This window comes from Fundulus heteroclitus, chromosome 21, assembly GCF_011125445.2.
Source record: "Fundulus heteroclitus isolate FHET01 chromosome 21, MU-UCD_Fhet_4.1, whole genome shotgun sequence".
Taxonomy (NCBI): Eukaryota; Metazoa; Chordata; class Actinopteri; order Cyprinodontiformes; family Fundulidae; genus Fundulus; species Fundulus heteroclitus.
In genome coordinates, this window is record NC_046381.1 from 36766595 (window position 1) to 36780395 (window position 13801).

Below are 13801 nucleotides of genomic sequence, written 5' to 3' on the forward strand. Positions count from 1 at the left end.
ACAGTTTATTCCGATTTTCAGGAGCACATCTGCCGAGGACCAGGGATCACTATCAATGGAGATGTAGGTTAGTGGCTTGAAGGAGTTCAGTAATGAAATGCACGAAACCAACAAAAGCCACTAACCTTTTCAGAGTCATTCCTTTGGCAGGAACTGGCAGCTTAAACAGAGCGTACTGCTCCTTTAACAGATGGGTTATCGACAGCAGAGGCAGGATCGAGGTCCGGGAAGCCAGACTCAGGCTAATGATCAGGGGGCTTGGCTGGAGCCAGAAGTCAAGGGGCAGAAACAGGGTCGTGCCAAATCACTACGGTTCGTTTAAACATAAGATTTCTTTTTGTTTCACTCTGCTATCATTCGATAGTGCTATGAGCATATTGCCATATTAATATAGGAGATTAATATCGATTTAATGTTGTTTTGCATAACTTTAGGATTAACCAATTTAGCCACCAATTGTTACAGCCTCAACATGCTGCTGCTGTAAATAGATCGTCCACTGAAACATCTGGGTCATTCAGAAACATCTGCACTTTGTCCATCAGTCAGAGCAGGAGCAGCATCAACATCTCAGCCTCTGAATGGATGGAGACAAATCTTGTTAGAGGCTCCAGTTGTGTTTATAGAGTTTGAATGATGCTTCATGTTTTCCATGTTTACAGCAGATTAGAGGAAAGATCAACGTGATGAAATCAGGATCAAAGCAGCTGCTGTTTAAAGTTGTAAACGTATCTTTCAAAGGATTGATTCAGAAGAAATCCAGTCAGACTAAAACAGAAACTCAATAATTTATTAGGGAGCTCAATAGTCAGAAACGTGGCACTAGAGACACCAGAGACCATAGTCAAATGCCTGTTTTGGGTGACATCAAATCCAACCTGAAAGTGCTGTCTATGGATAAGCGTAAATACAGTAAGATTGTTATTCACGCTGGCGGTAATGACACCCGGTTACGGCAATCGGAGGTCTCTAAAGTTAGTTCCTTGGGTGTGTAAGTTTGCTAAAACAATGTAAGACTTCGTAATTTTCACTGGTCCACTGCCTGAATGTTATTATTCAACCGCTGGTTGTCTAGGTGGTGTCCTGAAAACGATTTGGGCTACATTGATAACTACCTAACTTTGTGGGGAGAACCTGGTCTGATCCGGAGAGACGGCATCCATCCCACTTTGGATGGTGAAGCTCTTCTGCTAGGAATCTGGCCAGATTTATTAGTTCTCCTAAATGCTGACAACCCAGGGTCCAGACCAGGAAGCAGAGCCGTAGTTTAACACACCTCTCTGCAGCTTCTATTACCCACCCATTACCCTATTGAGACAGTGTCTTTCCCACACCCAAAACTAAATAGATCAAAAACGGATCTAAAAGGACCAAATCATAAAAATCTAATAAAAATCAATACGGCTCACCTTGAACCAAAGAATAAAACAATTAAATGTGGTCTATTAAATATAAGGTCTCTCCCTCCAAAGACTCTTAGTGAATAATTGATTTCTGATAATCAGATTGATTTATTATGTCTCACAGAAACCTGGCTACAAGAGGACTATGTTAGTATAAGTGAGTCAACTCCCTCCAATTATTTTAATTTCCACATTAATTAAAATAATTGGAAATTATTTTTCCACATTAATTATAATTGGAAATTATTTTAATCAATATGGAAGGAGGAGGATTAGCAACCATGTTTCAGTCTGATTTATTAATTAAGCCCCAGGTCAATTAATAACTACAATTCTTTTGAATATTTAACCCTCAGTTTCCCTCATCCAAACTGCAAAGCAATAAAACCTCTTCTCTTAGTTGTTTTGTACAGTCTACCAGGCCCTTACTCTCAGTTTTTGGATCAGTTGTCACACTTCTTATCTGATTTGATGTTAAATACTGACAAGGTTATTATAGTGAGGGATTTTAACATTCATGTTGACACAGAATGTGATAAGCTTAGTGTAGCCTTTAGAACTATCCTATATTCAATTGGTTTTGCTCGAAATGTGCATAAACCGACACACTCTTGGCTTCATACTTTAGACCTTGAGCTGACATATGGCATTGATTGTGAAGAATTAACAGTATTTCCTCACAACCCTGTCCTATCTGACCATTTTAAAGAATATTTGAGTTTAATTTAACTGCGTTCTCTACCCCAAAAAGAGGGTTTCACTATAGTAGATCTTCATCAGATAATGCTGTATCAAACTTTAAAGAATCTGTCCCCCTTTTAATATCCTCAGTATTGCAGAAATGCCCTGCAGATGGCAGTAATGTTGTTTCTTCCCATTCACAAATGGATGCCTTGGTTAACGTTGTGACTTCCTCATTGAGTTCTGCATTAGACAATGTAGCTCCCTTGAAAACGAAGGTGATTATTCACAGGAAGCTGGCTCCCTGGTTTAGTTTAGAGCTGCATTCTTTGAAGAACAATGTTGTTGATTTAATATATTTTTCATCATTGAGGAGAATAAAAATAATCCTAGATTTCTCTTTATTACAGTTGCCAAACTTACCCAGAGTCACAGCTTCATTGATCTATCCATTCCCTTAGCTCTTAGCAGTAATGACTTTATTTATTTATTTATTTTTTTTTTTTCTTTTTAAAGTGTGCCCCCCTAAAAAAATGGAATGCCCCCCCTGTAATTTGTTTCTGCAGCCGGGTCTGGTTGCAGATAGCCTGTGTTGGCCCCTCCTGGGCACCCTGCTTTAGGGACCCCTTTGGGAGTCCGGGATTATGGGTCCCCTGACTCCTGCCTCTGTGCTCGGGGAAGGCGGGCCTTTGGTTCTCCACAATCACTATCAAGCTATTTCCTTCTGGATAATTTTCACCTAAACTAATGCACTCTCACAAACTCCCACAGGTGCTGGGTCCCAGGTATTAAATGTTCACTTATATACAGTAAGCTTATAATTTATTTATTTATGTTCTTTCACTTTCTTTTTTCAGGTATCACATTACACATGTCAGCTTACATAATACTGTATGTGATTTAGCAATGGCATCTAGGTGTTATTCGATTGTATCTGTTGCTTTATGTCTGTTGGTTGTGCTGTTCTTTTTGCATCTCTCTTTCCAGGTGATGGAGCAGACAGAGAAGGTTTTATCATTCTCTCCCTTTTATCTCTTCTTTCTTTCACCTCTACTATTTTTTTTCTCTCTCACTTCTTGTTCTTCCTTTACTCTCCCATTGTAATGTCCATATAATTTGAAATTCTCCCTGCAGGAATCACAATAAAGCTATTTACAAGCATAAATCAAGTGGAGCACTATGGCGAAAGCTGTTCGCTCCACTTGTAAAAGCAAAATCTGTCGAGCTCTATCTGGCATTGAGACATCAATTCCTATTGCCACATTGCTAGACAGTACACTGGGAAGGAAAAAAAAAAGAAATCTTGTTTAGTACAATTAGAAGGTTTTTTTTCAGTTACTCCTAATTTGTGGTCATTTTACCTGAGGTTTAATATTCAAGACATGATTTTAAAGGATTTTGTTGACCTAGATAAAAATAAAATTATATATAAAACATTCCCCTAAAACATTGAATTAAACTGGAAGAACTTGGAGTTATGAAAATTAAAACACTTTTGATGTAGAAATGGGCAACACCATTTATCTATTTATTGCTACATGAAACCAAATTTAACACCAGCTCCAAGTTATTCCAGCTGTAGTCCATGTTCCTGTGGTGTTCCTCGGGGTAAAGCTCCTGAATGTTAAGAGCTCCAGTCTTCATCAGGTCAACATGGTGCCTTAAATCACGTTTTTCACATTTTAAACAAAGTTTACTGAAATAAAGCTTACAGAGAGACACCTTTCCTGTTTATCAGCCTTGGCCTATTTTAATGTTGACTTAGCTTCTGTTGTCACATCATGACTCTGTCCTATCAGGTATTGCTCCTGTTTCTGAAACTCATTTCCTTTTTCTCCTGTCTCTCTCCTGTTGTTGCCTGAAATGTTTCAGTCTCTGTATGCAAATTAAACCTCTAGAGCATTCAGACTCTAGAGATCCTGCCATGTTTGCTTAAGATCTGTCCGTCTGTCCATCCGTCCGTCGTCTTCGGCTTATCCGGGGTCGGGTCGCGGGGGCAGCAGCTTCAGTAGGGAGGCCCAGACGTCCCTCTCCTCAGCCACTTGGGCCAGCTCCTCCAGGGGAATCCCAAGGCGTTCCCAGACCCGTCGAGAGACATAGTCCCTCCAGTCCCTCCAATCGTCTTTCTCAAAGAAAAAAGAAAGAAAGATTGTTAAATGTCTGTTTATTTTGATGTTGGACAAAACCTTTTTAAATGGGAAAAATATTTTTAAAAGAAGAGTACAAACTTAATTCACCAGTGAATGAAAATGATACAAGATTATGACAGAAGTTCATCTGCAGGTGCATGAGTGCATCTTAAAGTATGCTACTGTTATGTTCAAGGAGCTGGACCCCAAATGCAGATAACCAGGAGTGAGGGGATGGAGCAATCAACAGTTTATTTAGTTCTTAGGGGAGCAGGGAGAGGTGGCGTCTCCGGTATCAGGGGCAGGTTGAGGAGGAAAGCAAGCTCATGAGAGTAGGGAGGTGGGTGGTGTGGCTCGGTTGCAGGAGACTGGTGTGAAGCAGGGTCCTAGGAAGACAGAGCACAGGTTAGGTCGTTGAAGAAAATTGCTAAAGTCTGATAAGATTGCTTTCTCTAGAGAAGAGTGCTGGCCAATCTACCAACTAAGTTTGATTACTTTGTCTCTGCTCTGGTTCTTATTAAAGTGCTGGAACTCAATAAGTAACTAAGGAATCAGTTATTTATTTCCCACAACAGCAATCTGGACCAGAACAGGAATCCCTGAACCTAGCGTAGCAGTAACCAGTTGTATGGGTCGGAGTTCTGTCAGCCTGGTTCATTATAACCCATCTGTGCAGCTGAATAGACCAACATTACAGCTCTATGTGAAGCAATAGTCAGTTGTTCTGGTAAAAATGGAGCTTTCAGCTGCTAAAATATGTAGATTGAACATCTCAGGATGCTTTTGTTGACAGAAAGCATTTTTATTCACGCTACGACCATGACTGTATGTGATACTCAAATGATCTTAACTAATAGTACGGTGAGGTAAACAGGCACGATTCATTCAAATGAACAACTCCATTGGTCAAAGACCGTCCTAATATTAATGCGACTGAAAAGAGGAGTATTGGGACCTCACATGCTCAAAGCCCATCAACCGGTGCCGTGAAGATGTCATCTCATCTTTGTTTGTATCCTTTATTTAACCAGGGGGGAAAAAAACTCAATGAGATTTAAACTTCTTTTCCAAGAGTGTCCTGGCCAAGGCAGCAGCATAAGACATAGAACTGTCACGATTTGTTCTGATGAACCCGAACACAACCACACACACAGAGCTTCGTTTAAAAAGTTTATTGAGGACTATGAGTTGTGGAGGAGGTGGCCAGAAGCTGTACAGGACTTGAGCAGACGACTGATGGTGAAGATGGGCTAAGGCTGTAGTTGTGGCGGAGCTGGAGCAGGCAGACGTAGGAAACTCTGTCAGGCAGACGTGGGAATCATTGGTAGGACGAGGTTTGAGTGAAGAAGATCCGGCGGGGAAGGGCAGACTGGGGGAGGTTTAAGTAGGAGTGTTGACAGGTGAACCGAGTCCGGGCTTGATTAGGAACGGCAGGTGGAACTGATCAGAAGGTGGGGTGGAGAATGAAGTAACTGAGCTGGGTGAGAGGTGGAAAGTGCTGGAAAGTGCTAAAGAGAGGCAGGCCAAAAACTGCACCATGACAAGAACAAGGCCAAAAAACAAGAGCAAACAAACAGACACATAAACATCAGCTTCACATTTCAAGAGAAAAACAATAACCTGGAATTATCACATGGCACTAAACATTTGGACACTTTAAAGAACCAAATGAGCTAATGTCTCTGTCCTTTGAAATGGACTTAGATCCCCTCAAAGATATAAAAAAAAAATAAGTTTTAATTCCTTTTGATTTTTATTCCAGGCAGCAGGAGCAAAAAAACGTAAAAGCCCTTTTGCAGCAATAGTCAGTTTTCAGATGCAAATGAGGCTTTCGGGAGGATTTTGTGAACAGAAAGTATTTTTACTCAATCTACGTCCATGACTACATGTGATGCCCAAATGGTTCTACCCAAAATATGGAAAGGTAGCTTGCATGAATAATTCAGTTAAACAACACGGTTGGGTAGGATCGTCCTGATAATAATAATCCAACCGATGTGAGCACATTTGGGAGCTCACCGACTCAAAGCGCATCAAGGGGTGCCTTCAACATGTTATTCTGTCTTTGTGAACTGATTGCTAAACAAAGTGCTTGAGGAAAATTAAGAAGTTGCAGTAAAATAAAAAGCGGGTTTATCAGTTCTGCATTAAACTCACAGCAACAAGTTTTTAAAATAAAACACAACCACATACGATAAATGACAGCTGTGTGTATTTTCAATTGTTTGTTTGGTATGTTCCTCTTTTGTGATGAAGCTGAATAACTATCAAAGCTAAATGTAACTGAGAAATAAGAAAAAATCTGTGATAATTATATTCAGTAAATGGCTCTGAGCTATATGTTACCATACCTCATATGATAACGTGTTAAAATTAAGATAAGGAGCTGACTTCCTCTTTCACAGAGCAGGAAGGGTGGAGACTTCTGTAATTAACACGTCTGTTCACAGAGAAGGTGGCTGTTTATTCTGCTGCTGATCAACTCATCTTAACACATCAACTGGTTTTAAGACTAAAGTGTTTTAGTTTCAGTTGCAGAAATCCTGGCACGTTTACATTGTTGATCAATAAACCAAATATTTCAGCATGCTTATTCATCTGTACAATTTGTCAAAAAGATTCAATATAATTTAAATGTTTTTGATTTCTATTATTAACAAATATTCATCAGGACGTTTTGAAGTTTCTCATGATTTCAGTGCAGGGAAAACTTTTGAAGAGCAACCTTGGAGTTATTCCTTATTTCTCCTTCTTAAACTTATCAATTCTTGCTCTGCATGTTAAGCTTATGGGTGAAATGTGTAGACTGCATTTAAAGCTGCTTTGCAATGAGCTAAACCTCTAATTTCAGACCTACTTTAATAAATCACTGAAATGTTTGGTTTCCAGTCTGAGATGAATAAGGACCGCCTGGATCTGATGGCAGCTCTGTCTGAGAGCGTGTTGGCAGTCAACATGTTACTGAGTGTCTTCTTTCTTCCAGGTGAGCTGTATGTTCACTTCCTTTCATTTAGAGACGTCCCATGAATCATTTCTAGTCTGAAACATTAGATCCTGATATTGTTTAAAGACTCCATGTGTAACATGCTGCAGCTGATTTTGCTGCAAATTATGTTCATTGGTCTGTTTTTACAGGTGCTTTGGCTGATTGTCCCAATCCAGTCCTCTTTGCTGACACACCTGGGCAGATTGAAGCACTGAGTGGAACTTGTTTGCTACTGCCATGCAGCTTTATTTCAGCGGATTCCACATATGACAAGACCAGAAATATTTATGGAATTTGGTTCAGAAGCAGCACACATATAGATTCTGTCATTTTTAACAGCAGTGGCTCAGTTAACACCTACTCACTGAAAATGATCGGAAACCTGACAGAGGAAAACTGCACCACTCTGTTTCCTAACTTAAAAACAAGTCATACAGGCAAATTCCTCCTCCGAATTCAGAACTGGCCATTTAGGGCAACAGCTGTTTGTGAGCCTGTTCAGATAAAAGTAAGAGGTAAGAAAGTTTTAGCTCCCTCCACAGATTCTCTGTTAGATTAAAGTCAGGACTCTGGCTAAACCACGCTAAATCTGTAATACTACTTCCAGTCAGAAAAAGCCTTTTGGCAAAATGAAAAGATTACTAAAAGTACCAAAGGTCATGGAAGAACTTTAGGTTTGGGGTTGATTTTTTTATGATTTTTTTAAAAATATAAACTAAATGTTGGCTCATATTTTCAAACATTACAGTAATTCACAAATGCAGTCTCTTAGCACTTAGTGCTTTTTTATCTACAGCAAAACATGATGTCTATAATTTAAAAATGATACATGATTTGGTATTGTGAAATCAACACGGATTCATAAGAATGAGACATTTATTTCGGGATTATCACAATACTGGGGATAAAATCCCTTTCTGAATTTTTTTTCAGATGTTCTTTTTTTATCTTCATGGCCTAAAAAACACATCAGAAAACAACTACAAAGATTGTTTGAAAAAAAAAAATTTTAACCAAATGGACAACAATTGAGCCTTTATTGTAAATATTTTGCACATGTTTAACTTTGTAAACTGTCTGTATAATGTGAAACTCCCAGATTCTCCTTGGAGTCCCAGCATTAACATCCCTGCTGATCTGAAGGAGGATCAGTCTGTCACTATCAGCTGCTCAGCTTTGACTCCCTGTCCACACTCACCTCCTGAACTCACCTGGAATCTCCAACAAGACTCTCACAGACAAACAGAGAAAAACACAGAGGGAACCTTTACAACTAAAATCCAGGAGACCATCACTCTGTCAGACACACATGATGGATACAACATCAGCTGTTCTGCCACATATCCTGTGAATGGAGGAAGCAAGACAGCAGAGACAGAAGTGACTCTCAGTGTTTCATGTAAGTGATCCTGTCAGCACGTCATGGTTCAGCTGTTTCTGATCAGTAAACTTAATGTGTGTCCCATTTTCCTCAGATGCTCCTAAAGACACCTCAGCATCCATCAGTCCATCAGGTTTGGTGTCAGCAGGTAGCTGGGTGGAGCTGAGCTGCTCCAGCAGAGCCAAGCCTCCTGCCAGCTTCACCTGGTTCAGGAACAGCAAACATGGAGCCATTAAAGTATCTGTGGGGCAGGTTTACAGCTTCAATGCTACTGAGGGAGGAGAGTAATGGAGAGGAACGGAAATTCAGACTGAAGAAACTCATTGCTTACCTCCATCAATCAGGGACTCATTCGCCTCCGACGCAAGCCAATCAGCTTTGAACTGCTCCTCCTCGAAGCCAATCAGCGTCCTGGATCCGTCTTAAAAGAACTTTAAATCCAGCTCAGCTTCTACCCAGCAGGCAAGCAGTCGCTGTGCGATGTCTGATCTGGACTCTCATGACTGGATTCAAGACAATAACAACTTATCCTCAAATCCTCCTGCTCCTAGGAACGCATCTAGCTGCGCATCCATCATCTCCGACCTCTGTATTCGCTCCAGCATATCTTAACCAGCGCTGACCTGGACTCGCTCTCTTAGCTGGCCTTCTTCCGCCTGTGGCATCTCATTCTGTCACCCAACCTCTGTTTTCCATCATCTCCGATTCCTGGCGCAAACGCCGTCTCAACTCTGCCTAAGGTCGGTCCCGCTCCGCTTCGTAGTGCGCTGGGGTCTTTCTCCAGCTGATTCATGGCGCTGGCTCTCAGTCAAGGGCTCCGCGTCACCGTGGGACCTTCTCTGGTTTCGATCGGCTTTGCGAGGCCCACCTTCCTGTATCGTCCCTGCCGCAACTTTCAGCCAGATCTCCTCTCTCATCCCCGCTCCGAACAGCTCAGGGTAACATGTATCCACTCATGTTTTCATTCATATTGCACGCGTTTTGCTCATCACGCTTCTGAATGTCCGTCTGTTAAGGCAGAACGTATCCCATCCATTCTAATGTTTGTTGTCGGTTTTTCTTCTTCTTCTGGTTTTGCCGGTTGGCAACAGGCTTGTAGTAGCATTACTGCCACCTACTGGTTGGAGTATGGTTCGTGATGGACTCCATATATCTTCTCTTATTTCATAATGATATCATTCTAATTTAACTCATTGTTCATATTTTCTACAGTAATTACTTGCCCATAGTATGCTTTGATTTTAAGTGTAAATTAAGTTTTGTAAGCTTAAATCTTAACCTTGTTATCACTCTTCCTCTTTTCTATTTTATTTCCCATTCTGTGTTCTCTTACTACCTTTGATATGGTAACATTCTTCACGTCTCCCCTTTATCATCAACCTGCAGGCTGTATTAGCAAATGTCTCAAACCTCTGATTTGTCATTTAAAGACTAATTATTGGCAATCCTTCCGCAAGCACCTTCAATGTCATTTATGTTCTGTTTAACCGGACAGTAGGGTTGAGTTGATACTTACCCCATTTATTTCATAAGTGCATTTTAAATCAAGCAATTAATACCAATTGTTAAAACCGCTACAACTCTGGTGCAATTTGGCGTCTGTTTGGACCGGCCGGTACTGGATTCAAACCTTTTATTTATGCTGACCAGCCTACTTTTGTCACTCTTGTTATTTCAGTGGTCATTTCAATGTTTCGCCAATCAATTACTTCAGGTGTTGTGAAATTATACATGCGAGAAACAGACTTCTAGTCTGGTCTGCTTCTCGCCTGGATCAGAAATATATTTCTATAATGTGTTCTATCGTAGATATGTTTAAAGATTTTACGGATGCTGCGATCCGTAGGTTTTGGGGGAGTTCTTTATAATTGTTGGTTCTCAGATTCCTGATCACTCCAACAAATGGGCCATGGTCAACATCATGCCTCGCATATCGTTCTGAGCATCCATTTATTTTAGCTGCTCAATGCCCTCTAATTTTAAGTAATTCAACTACAAATACTGATGATGGTTCAAAACTCATTCATATTATTTGTAGACCTGTGTTTTTCCTATCATGCATTCTGTCACATACCCTGTCATGCATTCTTTTCGTATTTGTAATGCATTCTGTCATGGATTTCTTGTGCGTCTGGTCGTTTCTGGTCTTGCGTCATGTCATGCGTCCTTTCATGCATTCTGTCATGCATCCTGTCATGCATCCCGTCACCTGTCTTGCATCTCGTCATGATCACTCATCTTGTCGCGTCTGGTCCTGCGTCATGTCATGCGTCCCTTCATGCATTCGTCATGCATTCTCTCATGCATCCTATCATGCATCTTGTCATGTGTCCTGTCACCTGTCTTGCATCTCGTCATGATAACTCGTTTATCTATGTGCATCATCTGCAAGAAAGCATCCGCAAGAAAGCATCCTCATCCTCAAGAATCATTTGCATCCGCAAGAAAGCATCTGCATCCGCAAGAATCATTTGCATCAGCAAGAAATCATCATAAACATTCCATTCACGTTGGTGTCAAACGTTTGTGCTACATTTGTGCTGGTTTGTGCAGCAAAAATTTTCGTTTGTGCCACTATCATTTTAAAGATATAAACAAATGTTTCTAGAGGTCATCAAAGGTCAACCAGCCCCCCACCTTCAAATCAGACGAAATGGGTGTCAATTAACTCGACTCCGTTTGTGCAGCAAAAATTTTTGTTTGTGCTGCTTTGGTTTTGAATATATTAATGAAAAGGTAAAGGTCAAAAGGTCAACAAACCCCCCCACCTTCATCAAATCAAACAAAATTGGTGTCAAACGTTTGTGCTACATTTGTGCTGGTTTGTGCAGCAAAAATTTTCGTCTGTGCCGCTATCCCTTTAAAGATATAAACAAATGTTTCTAGAGGTCAAAAGGTCAACCAGCCCCCCCACTTTCTTCAAATCAGACGAAATAGGTGTCAAACATTTGTGCTATGTTTGTGCTGGTTTGTGCAGCAAAAATTTTCATTTGTGCTGCTTTGGCTTAGAAAATATTTGTCACAGTTTATCATGATGAACCCAAACACAGCCACATACTGAGCTTTGTTTTTAGAGCTTTATTGTCAAAGGTGAGTTGTAGAGAAGGAGACCAGAGAGGCTGTACTGAACTGGAGCAGGAGGATGATGATGGCAGGAGCTGGAGAGCTGCGGGTGCTGTGCTGTGGAGTCAGAAGTACGCTGGGAGCCAGGAATAGCCAGCAACACGGCAGAGAGAGAATTTTTAGAGTCCTGGGGTAGCAGGAAATCCAGCAGCACAGGAGAGAGATTACTTGGAGTGCTGGGGTAACAGGCGTCGACAAAAGGAGCCCTGTTTCAGGCAGGCGTGGGAAGCTCTGACTGGCAGATGTGAGAAGCACGAGGCAGGACGAGGTTTGGATGAAGAATGATGAAGACAATCCGGCGGGGAAAAGCAGACTGAGGGAGGTTTAAGTAGAGGTGTTGGCAGGTGTACTGAGTCCGGGATAATTAGGAACGGCAGGTGGAACTAACGAAGAGGTGGAGTGAGAGCTGGGCTGCATAAGAGATGAAAGTGCTGAAAACTTCATGGGGAGACAGGGAGGTCAAAAACTGCCTCATGTCAAGTACTCAGTACAGCTATCATTTAATGATATTAACAATCGTTTGTAGGTCATCAAAGGTCAGTGAACATCTGTTCATGCTGAAACTGTGAATTTCATACAAATTATAAGTTGCTAACCTGAGAATATGAATAATTTAATTTTAACCTGGAAAAAAAATGATAGTGGCACAAACAAAAAATTTTGCTGCACAAACGTTTGACACCAATTTTGTTTGATTTGAAGAAAGTGGAGGGGGCTGGTTGACCTTTTGACCTTTACCTTTTCATTAATATCTTCAAAACCAAAGCAGCACAAACGAAAATTTTTGCTGCACAAACCAGCACAAACTGAGTCGAGTTAATTGACAACCATTTCGTCTGATTTGAAGAAGGCGGGGGGGGGGGGCTGGTTGACCTTTGATGACCTCGAGAAACATTTGTTTATATCTTTAAAATGATAGCGGCACAAACAAAAAATTTTTGCTGCACAAACCAGCACAAATGTAGCACAAACGTTTGACACCAATTTTGTCTGATTTGAAGAGGGTGGGGGGGGGGCAACTTTACTCAGGTGGCCAGAAGCTGTACCGGATTGGAGCAGACGATTGATGGTGAAGATGGGCTGAGGCTGTAGACGTGGCGGAGCTGGAGCAGGCAGACTGAGGTAGGGATCTCAGGCAGACGTAGGAAACTCTGTCAGGCAGACATGGGACTCTCTGACTGGCAGACGTAGGTATCATTGGTAGGACGAGGTTTGAGTGAAGAAGATCCGGCGGGGAAGAGCAGACTGAGGGAGGCTTAAGTAGGAGTGTTGACAGGTGAACCGAGTCCGGGCTTGATTAGGAACGGCAGGTGGAACTGATCAGAAGGTGGGGTGGAGAATGAAGTAACTGGGCTGGGTGAGAGGTGGAAAGTGCTGGAAAGTTCACGGGGAGACAGGCAGGCCAAAAACTGCACCATGACAAGAACAAGACCAAAAAACAAGAGCAAACACACAGACACATAAACATCAGCTTCACATTTCAAGAGAAAAACAATAACCTGGAATTATCACATGGCACTAAACATTTGGACAGTTTAAAGAACCAAATGAGCTAATGTCTCTGTCCTTTGAAATGGACTTAGATTCACTCAAAGATATAAAAAAATTAAGTTTTAATTCCTTTTGATTTTTATTCCAGGCAGCAGGAGCAAAAAATGTAAAAGCCCTTTTGCAGCAATAGTCAATTTTCAGATGCAAATGGGGCTTTCAGGAGGACTTTGTGAACAGAAAGTATTTTTACTCAATCTACGTCCATGACTACACGTGATGCCCAAATGGTTCTACCCAAAACTATGGAAAGGTAGCTTGCATGAATAATTCAATTAAACAACACGGTTGGGTAGGATCGTCCTGATAATAATAATCCAACCGATGTGAGCACATTTGGGAGCTCACCGACTCAAAGCGCATCAAGGGGTGCCTTCAACATGTTATTCTGTCTTTGTGAACTGATTGCTAAACAAAGTGCTTGAGGAAAATTAAGAAGTTGCAGTAAAATAAAAAGCGGGTTTATCAGTTCTATATTAAACTCACAGCAACAAGTTTTTAAAATAAAACACGACCACATACGATAAATGACAGCTGTGTGTATTTTCAA